At 41.9% G+C, this 20,166-nt stretch overlaps 1 long non-coding RNA gene across 1 annotated transcript; it reads right to left on the bottom strand.

Annotated features, from left to right (window-relative positions):
* Positions 1 to 16,141: 16,141 nt before the first annotated feature.
* On the bottom strand, positions 16,142 to 19,852 carry LOC115175664 (uncharacterized). Its single transcript, XR_003872079.1, has 2 exons — positions 19,358 to 19,852; positions 16,142 to 17,607 (listed from the first exon to the last, which is right to left on the bottom strand). It is a non-coding gene; the product is annotated as an uncharacterized LOC115175664 (long non-coding RNA).
* Between the last annotated feature and the right edge of the window lie 314 nt (positions 19,853 to 20,166).

Here is a 20,166-nt window from a genome sequence, read left to right as displayed (position 1 = left end):
TGCTGCTGTGTAGACGCGGAGGGCATTGGTACTCACTCGCTTTGAGCTCTAGCATAATAACTCAGGAGCTTTTTTTCTCAGCACAATTTAACAGTACACAAACGAGTCGGTATTTACATATAAATAACATTATGAAACTGTTGTTACACACTAAGAATAGTGCAGTACACTGTAAAGGCTTGTTTGTTTCTTTGGGATTTATTGTTGCTTTCTTGCTGAGGGAAGCTAAAGCATTGGGGCAGGAGAAGAGAAAGAGAAGAGAAAAGGAGAGGAAGTGGAGAGGGGTCATAAGTTATGCTGCTGTCCTTGGTGGAGTGAGAAAGATGGTGTTTGGTGGTGATGCGCACTGCACAGTGTCATCTCCGAGGTGGCTGCTTTATGTCCCTGCAGGAGATAGTGTTTCCTGAATGACAAAAACACACATATGGAGACACACACACACACACACACACACTTCTGCCTGCATTTATCAATCAGCTTCCTCAAGGCCATCTGCTGTGTGTGTGTGTGTGTGTGTGTGTGTGTGTGTGTGTGTGTGTGTGTGTGTGTGTGTGTGTGTGTGTGTGTGTGTGTGTGTGTGTGTGTGTGTGTGTGTGTGTGTGTGTGTGTGTGTGTGCGCGCACGTGCATGCGGTCGGTACGTTTTGTACAGTATAGATAGACGACCATATAAATAGACATAGAACAGATTCTTCGACTCTGGGCCAACTGTGGTGACGGAATGATGTTATGTTGTACTCTTACAGAAGTATTTCAGATACATTTGAATATTATTTATACTTACCTTGAAAGTCAGCAATCCACAATTTGTGTTTGTACTTAGCTACAGCCACCTTGGTCGTGAATTATCAAGATTACAGATCTAGAACTTAGGTCAATTACTTTCCTGTTGCTTTTGTTGTGACAAATATAATTGCTACAACAGACCACCATTTATTTAACTAGGCAAGTCAGTTAAGAACAAACTCTTATTTACAATGACGGCCTAGGAACAGTGGGTCTGCCTTGTTCAGGAGCAGAACGACAGATTTTTACCTTGTCAGCTCAGGGATTCGATCCACCAACCTTTCGGTTGCTGGCCCAACGCTCTAACCACTAGGCTACCTGTTGCACCATACATACAGTACCAGTCAAATATTTGGACACACCTACTCATTCAAGGGTTTTTCTTTATTTTTACTATTTTCTACATTGTATAGAATAATAGTGAAGACATCAAAACTATGAAATAACACATATGGAATCATGTAGTAACCAAAAAAGTGTTAAACAAATCAAGATATATTTGAGATGTGAGATTCTTCAAAGTTGCCACCCTTTGCCTTGACGACAGCTTTGCACACTCTTGGCATTCTCTCAACAGCTTCATGAGGTAGTCACCTGGAATGTATTTCAATTAACAGGTGTGCCTTCTTAAAAGTTAATTTGTGGAATTTCTTTCCTTCTTAATGCGTTTGAGCCAATCACTTGTGTTGTGTTCTGTTCTGTTATAATCTCCACCCGGCACAGCCAGAAGAGGACTGGCCACCCCTCATAGCCTGGTTCCTCTCTAGGTTTCTTCCTAGGTTTTAGCCTTCTAGGGAGTTTTTCCTTGCCACCGTGCTTCTACACCTGCATTTCTTGCTGTTTGGGGTTTTAGGCTGGGTTTCTGTACAGCACTTTGATATATCAGCTGATGTAAGAAGAGCTTTATAAATACATTTGATATGATTTGAATTTGATTTGTGACAAGGTAGGGGTGGTATACAGAAGATAGCCCTATTTGGTAAGAGATCAACTCCATATTTTCTACCTTAATTATGGAAAGAACAGCTCAATAAGCAAAGAGAAACAACAGTCCATCACTACTTTAAAACATAAAGGTCAGTCAATGCGGAACATTTCACGAACTTTGAAAGTTTCTTCAAGAGCAGTCGCAAAAACCATCAAGCGCTATGATGAAACTGGCTCTCATGCGGACCGCCAGAGGAAAGGAAGACCCAGAGTTACCTCTGCTGCAGAGGATACGTTCATTAGAGTTACCAGCCTCAGAAATGGCAGCCCAAATAAATGCTTCAGAGACATCTCAACATCAACTGTTCAGAGGACAATGCGTGAATCAGGCCTTCAATGTCAAATTGCTGCAAAGAAACCACTACTAAAAGACACCAATAATAAGAAGAGACTTGCTTGGGCCAAGAAACACGAGCAATGGACATTAGACCGGTGTAAATCTGTCTTTGGTCTGATGAGTCCAAATTTGAGATTTTACAAGGTGTCTTTGTGAGACGCAGAGTAGGTGAACGGATGATCTCCACATGTGTGGTTCCCACTGTGAAGCATGGAGGAGGAGGTGTGATTGTGCTTTGCTGGTGACACTGTCAGTGATTTATTTAGAATTCAAGGCACACTAAACCAGCATGGTTACCACAGCATTCTGCAGCGATACACTATCCCATCTGGTTTGCGCTGTAAGGGGTGCTATCACGAGCTGGCTCAAAAAAACAGGAGAGGTAGAGTCAGGCGCAGGAGACAGAGAATTCTTGACCACACTTCTTTATTCCAAAAAATAGATGTGGTCGCCAAAAATAGGGACACAGCCCTTAAATACTTCTGCGGTGGTGAACACAAAGAAACCAACCACAGGCAGAGGAAAACCAGCACACGTTTCTCAAGCACACAAAACGGACAAGAAACATAATCACGCACAAACACAGACATCCTACGCTAAACTAAATAACCCCCCCTACTAATAACTAACCCAAAACAGACCTAACCAACAGAAAGTGAAACAAAAAAGGATCGATGGCAGCTAGTAGGCCGGCGACGACGACCGCCGAGATCCGCCCGGCCGAGGAGGGGCGCCACCATCCGTCGGTGTCGTGACAGGTGCGTAACTGGTGGCAGTGAAGTCAGACGCAGGAGAGCAGAACAAGGTAATAACCGGAGCAGTTTAATTTCAAAACCAACGGCATAAAGAAATAACCGACATGGGTACAAAACCCGACGTGCACCAGTAAACATGTGCACAAGCACTTACAAACAAACAATTCCACATAAAGACATGGTGGGGAACAGAGGGTTAAATACACAACACTTAATGAGGGAAATGAGAACCAGGTGTGTAGGAAAACAAGACAAAACAAATGGAAAATGAAAAGTGGATTGACGATGGCTAGAAGACCGGTGACACCAACCGCCGGACGCCGGCCGAACAAGGAGAGGAACCGACTAGTGGGACTACCATTTGTTTTTCAACAGGACAATGACCCAACACACCTCCAGGCTGTTTAAGGGCTATTTTACCAAGAAGGAGAGTGATGGAGTGCTGCATCAGATGACCTGGCCTCCACAATCACCCGACCTCAACCTAATTGAGATGGTCTGGGATTAGTTGGACCGCAGAGTGAAGGAAAAGCAGCCAACAAGTACTCAGCATATGTGGAAACTCCTTCAAGACTGTTGGAAAAGCATTCCAGGTGAAGCTGGTTGAGAGAATGCCAAGAGTGTGCAAAGCTGTCATCAAGGCAAAGAGTGGCTACTTTGAAGAATCTAAAATCTGAAATATATATTGATTTATTTAACACTTTTTTGGTTACTACCTGATTCCATATGTGTTATTTCATAGTTTTGATGTCTTCACTATTATTCTACAATGTAGAAAATAGTAAAAATAAAGACAAACCCTTGAATGAGTAGGTGTGTTCAAACGTTTGACTGGTACTGAATGTCTCCTATTATCTGCTTCATCTAGACATACTGTAGGGCCTATCACTGGACAAGGCAGCGAGTGAATGTAGCCCTGGGAGACACACACCCACACGCACGCACACACACAGACACACACGCACACACACACACACAGACAGGTACGTGTGTAGATGGTGCTGTGTAGCCTGTTCGTGTCTGTGTGAATTACACCAGCCATAAAGCTGTAATAGAAAGACTATCAGTAGCCTGTATCTGGACGGCCTTGTACCTCACGGTATTTACCTTTTCATGTGGCCGTAAATTTCACAGAACCGCTTTCCTGATGTCAAATCAAATCAAATCAAATCAAATGTTATTGGTACCATACAGATATTTAGCAGGTGTGTCACTCCTTCAGTACCTTTACCATTAGAAACAAATATTTATCTAAAAATCCGAGAGGACCTTATACGGCACAACCAAGCCTGTGTTAGTATCAAGCACAACTATAAACACAGAGCAATTTAACTGAGATAGATAGAAAGGTCTGATTTGTCGTCCTTTCTTTGGAATTTTGCTGAATGGTGAAAAGTTGAACTAATATTATTATTAGTCTTTTGTCAACATGAACTGGATATTACACAACAGACAGAAACAATTTTCACAACAGACAGAAAGGAACTAAATATATGACAGTTGGAACCCTGTCTTCTTCCTCCTCCGTGTTCTACTCTAACAGCTTGTTCGAGCTGTCACAACATCCAGGTATCAGAATGAACTAGTCTGTGTGTGTGAGTGTGCCTGTGTGAGAGTGTGTGTGTGCGTTTAGTGAAAGTTCAGTTCTGTTTTTGTCTGACTTATGTCCCAGCGTACTGTACACTCAGTCCCTCTCATTTCTGATTTACACGACGTGTGTGTGCGCTTGTGTGTGTCAGAGTCATTAACGTGGTTGTTATGGATACAGGTATCCTGTGTGTGTATCCTGTGTGTGTCAGAGAGTCATTAACATGGCTGTTATGGATACAGGTATCCTGTGTGTGTCAGAGAGTCATTAACGTGGTTGTTATGGATACAGGTATCCTGTGTGTGTATCCTGTGTGTGTCAGAGAGTCATTAACGTGGTTGTTATGGATACAGGTATCCTGTGTGTGTCAGAGAGTCATTAACGTGGCTGTTATGGATACAGGTATCCTGTGTGTGTATCCTGTGTGTGTCAGAGAGTCATTAACGTGGTTGTTATGGATACAGGTATCCTGTGTGTGTCAGAGAGTCATTAACGTGGCTGTTATGGATACAGGTATCCTGTGTGTGTCAGAGAGTCATTAACGTGGTTGTTATGGATACAGGTATCCTGTGTGTGTATCCTGTGTGTGTCAGAGTCATTAACGTGGTTGTTATGGATACAGGTATCCTGTGTGTGTATCCTGTGTGTGTCAGAGAGTCATTAACGTGGTTGTTATTGATACAGGTATCCTGTGTGTGTATCCTGTGTGTGTCAGAGAGTCATTAACGTGGTTGTTATGGATACAGGTATCCTGTGTGTGTATCCTGTGTGTGTCAGAGAGTCATTAACGTGGCTGTTATGGATACAGGTATCCTGTGTGTGTATCCTGTGTGTGTCAGAGAGTCATTAACGTGGTTGTTATGGATACAGGTATCCTGTGTGTGTCAGAGAGTCATTAACGTGGCTGTTATGGATACAGGTATCCTGTGTGTGTCAGAGAGTCATTAACGTGGTTGTTATGGATACAGGTATCCTGTGTGTGTATCCTGTGTGTGTCAGAGAGTCATTAACGTGGCTGTTATGGATACAGGTATCCTGTGTGTGTATCCTGTGTGTGTCAGAGAGTCATTAACGTGGTTGTTATGGATACAGGTATCCTGTGTGTGTATCCTGTGTGTGTCAGAGAGTCATTAACGTGGTTGTTATGGATACAGGTATCCTGTGTGTGTATCCTGTGTGTGTCAGAGAGTCATTAACGTGGTTGTTATGGATACAGGTATCCTGTGTGTGTATCCTGTGTGTGTCAGAGAGTCATTAAAATGGGTTGAAATGGATACAGGTATCCTGTGTGTGTATCCTGTGTGTGTCAGAGAGTCATTAACGTGGCTGTTATGGATACAGGTATCCTGTGTATGTCAGAGAGTCATTAACGTGGCTGTTATGGATACAGGTATCCTGTGTGTGTATTTCTTTTTTCTTTTTTCTCCTTCTCCCCTCCTCACAGGTGGCAATCATCATTCCCCAATCAGTCACCAATCAGAAGACACCTGCTCCTTTTCCCTTACCCAATCACATCCCCTTTCTCTTGGTTTAAAAACACAGTCAGTTGTTTTCTCTGCAGCTTGATCTCTCTTTTGTTTTTACAACTACATGGCACTTTGGCCATTATCCTGTGAGTATTGTTTTGTTATGGCGTTTGTTTGTTAGTGGGTAAAGGGGTACCAAGACAAGTCGCCCATGGGCATACACTACCCGTAGGTAATTGTTGTCTAAATACCCTAGTTAGAACTGGGCGGACCACCCACTGCATTTTTGGTTAGCTATCTGTTCTTAAAGCAGGCTAGACTAGCTTAGGGGTTTGTTTGAATACTTATTATTTATTTCCTTGGGTCCAGCTCAGCCCCTTTTCCCACCCCCCATTAACATGTGTTTAAAAATAAACCATGAGTGTTTGACGGTAGACTTAAGTTGTCTGTGGTTTTTGTTCTCACTGTTCCTTTTCACTATTATAATTTGTATAAGATACGTTACAGGTCTCGTTGCCATCCCCCCTAGACTGCAGGGCCAAAGGGATTCATAACTGTGGCTGTGTGAAGAGGGAGACTTGATGGTGTCAGGAACCTTTTCAGGAGTTCCTCTCATAATGAGTGTCTTCATACACACACACACACACACACACACACACACACACACACACACACACACACACACACACACACACACACACACACAGAGCAATAAAGACGGAGAAGGACTCTGTCATAACATGGTAAGCCTGGAGAAGGTTACCCAAGCACCTCTTCTACACTGAGATGATATCTTAGGAATTATCCTTAGCAATTAAAACTGAGAGAAAGACGGAAAGAGAGCGAGATAGTGAAAGAGATGAAGGAAGGATGGAAGGAAGGAAAGAAGGGGCGAGAGAGCAGAGGGAACTACTCAAATCTCCTTGTAAATGTCAGAGCCACTTAAGTAAATCTTTACTGTAATATCTCCAGGGCAAACTGACTGGATATTAGTCATACTGCTGGGGTGGAGTGTGTATGTAGATGCGTCATGCTCATTGGGGCAGATTGTCCTGTTAAAAAATATATATGTATATACAGTGCCTGTGGAAAGTATTCAGACCCCTTGACTTTTTCCACATTTTGATACATTACAGCCTTAAGTTGTATAATTTTATTACATTTTGCTAATTTATTCAAAATAAACAACATATCACATTTACATAAGTATTCAGACCCTTTACTCAGTACTTTGTTGAAGCACCTTTGACATCGATTACAGCATTGAGTCTTTTGGGTATGAAGCTACAAGCTTGGCACACCTGTATTTGGGGAGTTTCTCCCATTCTTTTCTGCAGATCCTCTCCAGCTCTGTCAGGTTGGATGGGGAGAGTTGCTGCACGGGTATATTCAGGTCTCTCCAGACATGTTTGTTCAGGTTCAAATCCGGGCTCTGGCTGGGCCACTCAAGGACATTCAGAGACTTGTCCCGAAGCCAATCCTGTGTTGTCTTGGCTGTGTGCTTAGGGTCGTTGTCCTGTTGGAAGGTGAACCATCGCCCCAGTCTAAGGTCCTGAACGCTCTGGAGCAGGTTTTCATCAACGATCTCTCTGTACTTTGATCCATTCATTTTTCCCTCGATCCTGACTAGTCTCCCAGTCCCTGCCTCTGAAAATCCTCCCCACAGCATGATGCTGCCACCACAATGCTTCACCGTAGGGATGGTGCCAAGTTTCTTCCAGAAATTACACTTGGCATTCTGGAAAAGAGTTCAATCTTGGTTTCATCAGACCAGAGAATCTTGTTTCTCATGGTCTGAGAGTCTTTAGATGCCATTTGGCAAACTCCAAGCGGGCTGTCATATGCCTTTTACTGAGGAGTGGTTTCTGTCTGGCCACTCTACCATAAAGGCCTGATTGGTGGAGTGCTGCAGAGATGGTTGTCCTTCTGGAAGGTTCTCCCATCTCCACAGAGGAACTCTGGAGCTCTGTCAAAGTTACCATCGTGTTCTTGGTCACTTTCCTGACCAAGGCCCTTCTCCCCCGATTGCTCAGTTTGGCCAGGCAGCCAGCTCTAGGAAGAGTCTTGGTGGTTCCAAACTTCTTCCATTTAAGAATGATGGAGGCCACTGTGATTTTGGGGACCTTCAATGCTGCAGAAATTGTTTGGTACCCTTCCCCAGATCTGTGCCTCGACAAAATCCTGTCTCGGAGCTCTACAGATAATTATTTCTACCTCATGGTGTTTTCTTCTCTGACATGCACTGTCAACTGTGGGACCTTATATAGACAGGTGTGTGCCTTTTTAAAATCATGTCCAATCAATTGAATTTACCACAGTTGGACTCCAATCAAGTTGTAGAAACATCTCAAGGATGATCAATGGAACAGTGTTTAAACCCTTTGCAATGAAGATCTGTGAAGTTATTTGGATTTTTATGAATTATCTTTGAAAGACACGGTCCTGAAAAAGGGACGTTTATTTTTTTTGCTGAGTTTAGTTAAGATATATAACTTTCAAAATACAGAAATCCTCCCTGTATGATGGATTTTCAATCATGTGATGCAAATGCATCATACGGGGACGAAGGGCTCGAAGTTAAGGGCGTTCTGTCATCCCGGGGATGCTAAAAATTATGCCTGGGAAGGTTCAAAACAGACATTGGGACAGTTGTGGGATGATAGGCCAAAAATATATAAAAATCATACAACAGTGGTTCCATACTAAAATGTTTAAAACAAAGATGTGGCTTATGAAACAGATCACAACATTTAGCTTGAATAATTCACATTACAAGCGCAGCAATGTGTTCTCTTGTCTCAGCCATAAGCGTGAATATTCCACAATTCTATTGCTGGATAAAACCATTCTCAAACGCGCACCTGATGCGAGCGTTTTTTTAAATAATAGGACTGAGATGGATATACAGCCTAATGGTAGAAACTTAGAGGGAATATCTGAAGATGCAACAATAGGATTGTGCGTTACTGCCTTTGGACAGTAGAGTAAGAAATGCTGGTTTCAATGGCATATCAGGAAATCTTCACTTTTTTTCTATTGTTGGATTTTGGCTATTAAAGGCAAGATGTAACATTTCCAGGTTTCAAACAATGATATGGCTTGCTTGGCATAGCATATGTCATTATTTAAGTTATGAAATTGTATAATATTTAAATATAATTCCAATGGTGGGCAAATAGGCCTATTAGTATGCACATTTTACACTCACCCAGCCTGTCTGAGGGCCCGCCAGCGCAGAGCTGAGGTTTTGTGTGCCGGGAGTTTCTGTGTCATTTGCATTGTCTGTAGGCTATGGCTAGCTACTATGGTATTCTAGAGAATATTGTTCAATCTCCCTGACCTGAACAGATTGCAAAGTATTTCTGCATCACTGCCTGGCTGGGGGCTGTGCGTGCGCACATGAAGAGCTGAGTGACAGATTCATTTTTAGAAGCGCTGCTCACAGGCATTAATTACTTAAAACTGAAGTCTACTGAAGTGAGACTTTGTTCTTGTGTTCCTTGGCTATTTACATTGTTTTGTTCACAAGGTAAGTTGTTTTTCAATGTTTGAGTTTCAACTGCTATGGAAGAGAAACAATGTGGATGCTAGTCAGACTCAATCTCACAGACACAAACATGACAGTTGCATTACCACGGTAACCTCCCGCCCTTGAAGGGGCAGGTGAACATATTTGTCTCATCTGGGATATTTTGGTTAAATGACAAAAAATGAAATTAAACAATACACCACATTACTTTTTACTAGTATACATTTATTGTTTTAGAAACATTACAAAGCATGCTCATCTGTTCTTTTATGTTTTGTTGGTGTAATTTGAGCAATCTTTATTTATTTGGGCTGGTAAAAAATCTGAGTGGCTGGGAGATTTTTTAAATCTGCATGACACAGTGGCTGGTGTCCATAAATTTTAGCCCGTGGTTGTTACCAAGTGGTGGTGCTCAAAAAGGTCAAGGCGACCATTCTTCAGAAGAGGGAGGGTGAAGAGGGAGGGTGAAGCAGAGAAAGTGAAGGCTGGGGAACACACACACGTTCTTTATTGTATATTGTTATGTTTTTAATTAATGGGGCAGCTGGTGGTGGAATGTAATGTCTCTAACTTAAATGTATTCAGTGACCAGTTCATAATAACATTGTTCTCTTAGATATATTGTATACGTGGTTAGCATGTTCAATTAATACATTATAATAATGTCATGGATGCTTAATAAGATGGTAAAAGTTTTTTTCTTAACAAATTAAGCTTATGTCTCAAATACACCATTTACTTAAAAAGCACTGCAAATGACCTCGACCCATGTTGGCATATCAAAACGTTTAAAAATATATATATTTTAATTTTGGGATGGTTCAAGTTCAGTTTGGGACAGTTGAAATTACACTCCGGGACAGTAGGGGACAGTGAGGAAAAAAGTTAGTAGTGAGCCCTGCAGGGATGATTTATGTATTTCCAAAGTTACATATCTTAAACTGAATTGCTGACGAGCAAAACATTTTGGGACTATGTCAACAATGGACTAATGAAACAAATAGTTGGAGTTTTCCTTTAAGCAGCCCTGTAAATCTATAACATGGTCAAGTTAAGAAAAAGAGAACATCCATTCATAAAGTGGACATATGTAAAGAAACAGCTGTTTTTGTTGAGCACATCTCCTTGTCCCTGTGTATGGCCTCAACAAGATCTCATAGTTTCACTTATAAATTCAGCGTATTATGGATGAATGTCTATTTTTGCCGTATTAACTCCATATGGTTAAAGGGTTAAAACAAAGGTTTATGTTTAAGTATTACTTCTGAGGGGTTAAGGTTAGGGCTATGGTTTGGGGAAGGCTAAAAACAACGCACAAGAAAGATCCAGTGTAAAATATTAGAAAAATAAAGCGAACTGGATGGAATATGGGGAAAAATGCACCAAATTATTTTTAAATCTTCAATATAGAAATGCTACCCAAATGTTTTTTATTGAAACTTGTTACAAATGATCGAGTCACGCATGATTCACCAAATTATATTTTGAAAGAGGAAGTAAAGTACTTTAAGAATATGTTTTTGTTTCAGTCTCCTCCATCTCCACTAACTGAAACTAATTGTATGGATTTTATCCCTATTAATAATGTAAAATGAACATCTGTACAGAAAGACTCATGTGAAGGCCAAATTACAGAGGAGGAACTTCTTGTTGCAATTGGGGCCTTTAAGGATGGGAAAACTCCAGGGCTGGATGGCATACCAGTGGAAGTATACAAACCCTTTTTTGATATACTCAGAGGACCATTATTAGCATGTTTTAACCACTCCTATATACATGGTAGATTATCAGACATGCAACAAGAAGGTCTGATATCATTATTATTGAAACAGGACCCAAGTTGTATGTGTGTATATACAAAGATCTAGTCCATTAAAAAAATTGGAGACCTCTTACACTTCAGTGTTCTGATGCAAAAATCCTAGCAAAATGTTTGGCGCATGGAATTAAAAAAGTGTTGTCAGATATTATTCATCCTAATCAGACAGGTTTTTTACATGGACGATACATTGGAGATAATATAAGACAAGTACTGGAAACAATAGAATACTATGAAATATCGGGGACACCAGGCCTGGTTTTCATAGCTGATTTTGAAAAGGCTTTGATAAAGTATGACTGGAGTTTATATATAAATGCCTAGAATATTTCAATTTTGGGGAATCTCTTATAAAATGGGTTAAAGTTATGTATAGTAACCCTAGGTGTAAAATAGTAAATAATGGCTACATCTCAGAAAGTTTTTAACTATCTAGAGGAGTAAAACAAGGTTGTCCACTATTGGCATATCTATTTATTATTGCCATCAAAATGTCAGCTGTTAAAATTAGATCCAACAATAATATCAAGGGATTAGAAATCCGTGGCTTAAACACTAAGGTGTCATTGTACGCTGATAATTCATGTTTTCTTTTAAAACCACAATTAGAATCTCTCCACAGCCTCATAGAGGATCTAGATACTTTTGCTATCCTCTCTGGATTAAAACCAAATTATGATGTGTACTATATTATGTATTGGATGACAAAAAAATGCTAATTTTACATTACCATGTAGTTTACCAATTAAATGGTCTGACGGAGATGTGGACATACTCGGTATACAAATCCCAAAAGATAGAAATTATCTCACTCCAATACATTTTTATAGAAAGTTAGCAAAAATAGATAAGATCTTGCTACCATGGAAAGGAAAATAGCTGTCTATTTGTGGAAAAATCACCCTGATGAACTCTTTAGTTATATCACAGTTTACCTATTTACTTATGCTTTTGCCTACCCCTAGTGACCTGCTTTTAAATGATATGAACAAAAAATATTAGATTTTATTTGGAACGGCAAGCCAGACAAAATTAAAAGGGCCTATTTATATAACGAATATAAATTCGGAGGGCAGAAATGATTAACTATTAAAGCATTAGACCTCTCTAAAGGCATCAGTCAAACAAAAGTTATACTTAAATCCAAACTGGTTCTCTAGTAAATTGGTAGGAATGTCTCATCCTATGTTCAAGAATGGCCTTTTTCCCTTATTTCAGATTACACCTGCCCACTTTCGGTTGTTTGAAAAGGAAATAATCTCCAAAATATCTTTATTTTTTAAACAAGCCTTAGAAAGTTGATTGCAATTTAAGTTTAATCTACCTGAAAAGACAGAACAAATAATACAACAAATATTGTAGTTAAACTCAAATATAGTAATTGACAAAAAAAACTTTTTTCGAAGACATTTTTAAAAAAGGGATAATTTTAGTGAATGATATCATAAATAGGACTGTTGGAGTTATATTACACATGCAGCTAACAAAGACATGGGTAGAGCAGAAATGTCTGCTCTACCCAAAATTACAACCAACTAATTGCAGCATTACCACAAAAAATGGAAGAGGCAAGTAGAAGGAAGTAAGGAACTTGTATGTTGGGCCTGTATTAAAGAACATAAATGGTTAAAGAAAAGTGTGATAAATAAAAACATATACCAATTTCATTTAAGGACCAAAAAACTTACAGCTGTGCCATATAAATTGCAACATAGTTGGGAAGAGATTTTCGATGTACCCATTCCATGGCACAGGGTTAATGAATTGATACACAAAACAAAACATTTTTCAATTTAAATTACTATACAAAATTCTTGCAACCAATACAATGTTATATACACTGCTCAAAAAAATAAAGGGAACACTTAAACAACACAATGTAACTCCAAGTCAATCACACTTCTGTGAAATCAAACTGTCCACTTAGAAAGCAACACTGATTGACAATAAATTTCACATGCTGTTGTGCAAATGGAATAGACAACAGGTGGAAATTATAGGCAATAAGCAAGACACCCCCAATAAAGGAGTGGTTCTGCAGGTGGAGACCACAGAGCACTTCTCAGTTCCTATGCTTCCTGGCTGATGTTTTGGTCACTTTCGAATGCTGGCGGTGCTTTCACTCTAGTGGTAGCATGAGACGGAGTCTACAACCCACACAAGTGGCTCAGGTAGTGCAGCTCATCCAGGATGGCACATCAATGCGAGCTGTGGCAAGAAGGTTTGCTGTGTCTGTCAGCGTAGTGTCCAGAGCATGGAGGCACTACCAGGAGACAGGCCAGTACATCAGGAGACGTGGAGGAGGCCGTAGGAGGGCAACAACCCAGCAGCAGGACCGCTACCTCCGCCTTTATGCAAGGAGGAGCAGGAGGAGCACTGCCAGAGCCCTGCAAAATGGCCTCCAGCAGGCCACAAATGTGCATGTGTCTGCTCAAATGGTCAGAAACAGACTCCATGAGGGTGGTATGAGGGCCCGACGTCCACAGGTGGGGCTTGTGCTTACAGCCCAACACCGTGCAGGATGTTTGGCATTTGCCAGAGAACACCAAGATTGGCAAATTCGCCACTGGCGCCCTGTGCTCTTCACAGATGAAAGCAGGTTCACACTGAGGATGTGACAGACGTGACAGAGTCTGGAGACGCCGTGGAGAACGTTCTGCTGCCTGCAACATCCTCCAGCATGACCGGTTTGGCGGTGGGTCAGTCATGGTGTGGGGTGGCATTTCTTTGGGGGGCCGCACAGCCCTCCATGTGCTCGCCAGAGGTAGCCTGACTGCCATTAGGTACCGAGATGAGATCCTCAGACCCCTTGTGAGACCATATGCTGGTGCGGTTGGCCCTGGGTTCCTCCTAATGCAAGACAATGCTAGACCTCATGTGGCTGGAGTGTGTCAGCAGTTCCTGCAAGAGGAAGGCATTGATGCTATGGACAGACCTGAATCCAATTGAGCACATCTGGGACATCGTGTCTCGCTCCATCCACCAACGCCACGTTGCACCACAGACTGTCCAGGAGTTGGCGGATGCTTTAGTCCAGGTCTGGGAGGAGATCCCTCAGGAGACCGTCCGCCACCTCATCAGGAGCATGCCCAGGTGTTGTAGGGAGGTCATACAGGCACGTGGAGGCCACACACACTACTGAGCCTCATTTTGACTTGTTTTAAGGACATTACATCAAAGTTGGATCAGCCTGTAGTGTGGTTTTCCACTTTAATTTTGAGTGTGACTCCAAATCCAGACCTCCATGGGTTGATAAATTGGATTTCCATTGATTATTTTTGTGTGATTTTGTTGTCAGCACATTCAACTATGTAAAGAAAAAGTATTTAATAAGATTATTTCTTTCATTCAGATCTAGGATGTGTTGGTTAAGTGTTCCCTTTATTTTTTTGAGCAGTGTATATATATATACCCCAAAAATATATGGCGGATTGGAAATGATGCAAACAATTACATTGATGGAAGCAACAATCTTTCCGCGATATTAAGCTGATCCACCCCTTAAAAAAAACAACGCACTGTTTCCATCAACTATCATCAAGTTTTCTCACGGCTTGATAGAAGCTTTGAACTGAGGTGGCTCAGTGGTCTAAGCTGCGCCCTCTTACTCTGAGCATCACCAGTTTGTGCCCAGTGCTTCTTTGTGAGCGCCAAGGAAGTGTATATCGACGTTCTCAGGACCTTTTCAAATGCCCATAATCGGCGTCGATGTATAGCCACACGCACACCCAAAACATTAACACGAGTGCTATTTTTCTCTTTGATTCTTTGTTGTTCTAGACAGCTGGTTGTTGAGCACATCTCCATCTGCTATGGAGCCTATCTGTATAGGGACCATTAAGATCTGTTTAATATGCTGCGACTGTAGATGGGAGCGCGCGCACACACACACGCACACACACACACACACACAGATTGACGGGGCACAGGGCGACGGAGCGGGCCACTCTGCCATTAACGTGCCCAGCACTGTTATTACAGGCCTAATGACATCCCTCTCAGACCTCACGCTGGGAAAACGGCGGCGGGAGGCCCGGCTCTATCGTCTGCGGGCGCCAGCCACCAGCCGCCCCCTCCCATCAAAGAGCATCAATTCTAACATGTCTTTTCCTTTTCCTGAACGAGGGACACACACTCTCTCTCTCTCTTTTCCTTCCCCCAAAAAGAGAGACACAGGCTCTCCAGATAATGTCTTTCACGGTTCAGCGGCTGTACAGGGGTTCCCTCCTGCCTCCCTTGAAATGGGAAAATTAATAGTTCCTCTTTGAAACAAATTGGCATTACGCCCCTCGATGCATTAATGTCTAGATGCTGCTACCCGCCTTGACATAGGGGCGGGGGTGGGGACAGGAGGGTGGAGGGGCGATTGTGAGGCAATGAGATATAAAGATCCATCAGACATCGTTTCATTTATCAACCCTTTTGTAAATGAATGTTACACAGAGAGGCGAGATAGATAGGGAGAGCAGTGTGTTTGTATGGAGGATTGTGAAGATATGAGTGTGTGTGGAGCACAGAGCCCTACTAGTGCTGGCCCATGACTGCACTTTAAAATGGGGGTTAGTGTGAATAAATAATATAAAGCAACATATTATGACCCAGGAACACAGAGAAGGAGCCACTCTGCTGTCTCTGGCCCCGCAACACTCCACTACTGTAGGCTCGGCTCTATAATGAATCCCAAATGGCACCCTATTCCCTAAATACTTTTGACAATTAGTGCAACGATCAAGCACTCAAAGTTTAATGGTTGCCATTTCATTTCCCTTTTCGTGACTGCAGTTGGTTCTTTTTTATGTTGACAACAATTCTTAAAAATTGAAAAAAAAATGGAATGAATGTAATAGGGACAAAAGGAATATTATTACCATAATATTGTTGTGGAATTGAAGTTTATTGGCACTTTAACGTTTACAAAGTATCTAAATACATACTCTTAGCAAATGCATATCCCCCCAAAAATACATGACCTTTTCCTTGTTGCTTTAATGTCAAATCAAAACATACAATGATACATTGGTAGCACTTAAACAGGTAAGTCAACATGTTTACTTGTGTTGTAGTTCCTGGACAGCCTGGGTTAAAAGCCAGAGTTCGTTTCCTTTGACTTGTAGTGCAGCCACAAACAAAAAGGATAGCTGACTTCAAATGGATTTGTGCCACCAACAGGCCAAAGCATGTGTATGAGGTTACTGACATGTCAGTGTGAACATAAATGCATACAAACAGAAAAAGTAAAAAAAAAAGATGTCATGACAGTCGATAGAGAGAAGACCAGATAGCACCAACAAAACCTTTTTTAAACTGGTGATACAAGACCATGGTGTTCACATGCCGTACAGAAAATAGAGTTTCAATTCAATGGTGATGAGAGATTGTATAAGAAATACTCGACCCCACTGAATACTTCACATACAGTGTATGTAAGCAGGGCATTGAGGAGATAGCATGATCCCAGATTTGGGAGCAGGCTACTGAGTGTATGAAAATAGATCTGAAGGAAACTGTTTGGTTGGTCAGGTTCATATCCTCTAACAGTCTGACTGGTCTGGTCCATGCAGATACTTTCTCTGGGTTTTATATTTGATTTAATCTCTGCTGCAAAATACCGCCACGGACAGATGCCCCTGAAAACAGAAATCTAACACGACTCCACCGAATGAAAACCTTCTTAGTCAGAATACATTGAGGAGCTGTTTCATGAAGATCTTATATACAAACCATAGAAACACAATCTAGAATATATAACCTAAAATAGATTCTAGATTGTATATTTCTATGATAAAACCTGCGTGTCAGCGACATCATCTCCAGTTACCATAGCGAGCGTGAGGCTTCAGATCTGTCATTTTTAAAAATATATACTATGACTTGAATTCCCTCTAAAAGATTCCACTGTAGATTCTTTACCAAACACATTCTCTACTCTAAAATATACTGTTCCTCTGGCTACAAAACGAACGTGGTTAGTACCTCTGTGCTCTGTCCCATATCTTTACTGAGGAGAAAAGGTGTGTTAGCCTGATCCCAGATCTGTTTATGCCATCTTGTTTGTGTTGTCATTAGCTGCAAACCAGCACAAAAAGATCTGGGACCAGGCTAGAGATCAGCAGTAATGCCAGTAAAACTGTGAGACATTACAGATCTGTTACCTACAGATCTTTGAAGTGGAATTGATGACACTGACTGACCGCTGACCAATAACATGATCACTGTGCTCAAGATAAGGTCACACAGTTGTTTTTGTTTCAGTTGGGAATTTCTGTTGGGATGTCGTGCTCTGTCGTTTCCTCTTTGAATGAATCATCCTCTTCATCCTCCTCACGCTCCTCCTCTTCTTCCTGAAACATAAAACAACATATAATAGGGTCAACACAGAATATTCAGGCACAGTATTTTCCTCAAAATGGGTCTCTGGAAGGTAAAAAATAGAAATGCCTTTAGACCACAGTTGGACAAATCACATCCGAACTCACAACCATAAATGAGATTTTTAGAAAGGTCTGTCACTGTGTCAACTGTAGCTCAGTTGGTAGAGCATGGTGTTTGCAACGCCAGCATGGTGTGTGCAACGCCAGGGTTGTGGGTTCGATTCCCACGGGGGGCCAGTACAAAAAAAAAAAAAAAAATGCATGAAATGAAATGTATGTATTCACTACTGTAAGTCACTCTGGATAAGAGCGTCTGCTAAATGACTAAAATGTAAATAAGTAGTTAGTGTTGTGCTGGTGTTAAAGGCATTGTTCAGCAGCCATTTCCTCTTAGAACAAAGAGCTGTAGTCAGGGTGGGCAGGACTTGACACCCAGCTGATTCAGAAGGGAAGGCAAAGTGAAAGTGACGACAGCCGCAACAGTGACTAAATGACTCTGACAGATGCAATTATCTCCTTCTCTAGAGGTTAATATACACACCGAGTTTGAAAATGTAATGAGTGCTTTAAGGAGCGTATGTGTACGTGCAGCTGGACAGACCTACATGAGGTGTAGGCCTAGTGTGGATGTGAAGGCCTGCTGATTCTTCTAACAGTGTAGATGTGGTTCTGTTTCCCCTTATAGTATACTCTATATCTAACCACATAGCGCAATGGTCACAAACACCAGTGTAGACTACCCATTAAAATAATATTAAATTGATCAGAAATACAGTGTAGACATTGTTAATGTTGTAAATGACTATTGTAGCTGGAGACATCTGATTTTTAATGGAATATCTACATAGGCGTACAGAGGCTCATTATCAGCAGCCATCACTCCTGTGTTCCAATGGCACGTTGTGTTAGCTAATCCAAGTTTATCATTTTAGAAGGCTAATCGATCATTAGATCAAAAGTCATTTACAACATTAACAATGTCTACACTGTGTTTCTGATCAAATTAATGTTATTTTAATGGAGAAAAAAGTGCTTTTCTTTCAAAAACAAGGACATTTCTAAGTGACCCCAAACTTTTGAACAGAAGTGTATATATTTTTAAAGACGCACATTTTCTTCTCTCCTCAGTTCCTGACTGCATGTGCTGCTGCTGCAGGGAGGGGGGCATTACCTAAGCAAATGAAGACTCGTTTGCTAAAACACCTGGCTTGTTTCAGCAAGGAGAAACAAAGTTGGGCTCAACCTCACAAATGCCCAGCCGTCCGTCAGCTGTTCATTCCACAAAAAAAACGGTTGACGGTTCTTTTATTTTCATGACGGTCTTTATCTATGACCATCGGTTACATGGTTAAAGTAATTGTGCCAGCCGTACTCCTATGGTAGTTATTATAACACAGGAGCAAATCTCCCAAGTGCACTTCAACAGCAGCTAATTGGGCCAATTGAATATTTAAACATCAGACTGCAGTCCCTATTAGCCTCGGTCAAAAGTAGTGCACTGTATAGGGAATAGGGTGGAACGCAACCTAACTACGAAGCAGCGTGGATCTCCCAGGCTTGATAACTGCAAGACATGTGGAGCAGTGGAGTCGTAAATCAGCCAGGACCAGAGTTTAGTTCTGGTTCATATATCACCCTGTAACTCACACAAACCTTGTCTGTGTCTCCTCTATGGATGCACTTTTGATATGCAGCCTCCCACCTGTGAAAAATGCCTTACTTTTTCCTGAACTCGAGACTTCTCCACCTCCCTCCTTCGGCCGGGCCCCACCCGCGGGCCGATATAAATCTATCGTTGCCGGGGACGACATGTCGTGAACCTCGGCCGACGTACGTATCGGGCCGTGCCATCCACCAAATCTCTCGGACAAGCCTGCCAATTTTCCAATTACCTGTGGCACCATCACTATCACATCCCCAGGCAATGGGGAGACAGGAGGCGAGGAGAGGCCAGGCTGGCCAATAGCTAGCGCATGCTAACAGTCTCATAAACAGCCAGGGTTGGGGCTAATAGCTAGCGCATGCTAACAGTCTCATAAACAGCCAGGGTTGGGGCTAATAGCTAGCGCATGCTAACAGTCTCATAAACAGCCAGGGTTGGGGCTAATAGCTAGCGCATGCTAACAGTCTCATAAACAGCCAGGGTTGGGGCTAATAGCTAGCGCATGCTAACAGTCTCATAAACAGCCAGGGTTGGGGCTAATAGCTAGCGCATGCTTACAGTCTCATAAACAGCCAGGGTTGGGGCTAATAGCTAGCGCATGCTAACAGTCTCATAAACAGCCAGGGTTGGGGCTAATAGCTAGCGCATGCTAACAGTCTCATAAACAGCCAGGGTTGGGGCTAATAGCTAGCGCATGCTAACAGTCTCATAAACAGCCAGGGTTGGGGCTAATAGCTAGCGCATGCTAACAGTCTCATAAACAGCCAGGGTTGGGGCTAATAGCTAGCGCATGCTAACAGCCTCATAAACAGCCAGGGTTGGGGCTAAGAGAAGCTCCTTAAGTACTGTAAATAGACTGACTGGCT

This window comes from Salmo trutta, chromosome 36 (assembly GCF_901001165.1).
Source record: "Salmo trutta chromosome 36, fSalTru1.1, whole genome shotgun sequence".
Lineage (NCBI taxonomy): Eukaryota > Metazoa > Chordata > Actinopteri > Salmoniformes > Salmonidae > Salmo > Salmo trutta.
Note: the sequence above shows the minus strand (reverse complement) of the source record. Positions and strands in the feature narration are given on the sequence as shown.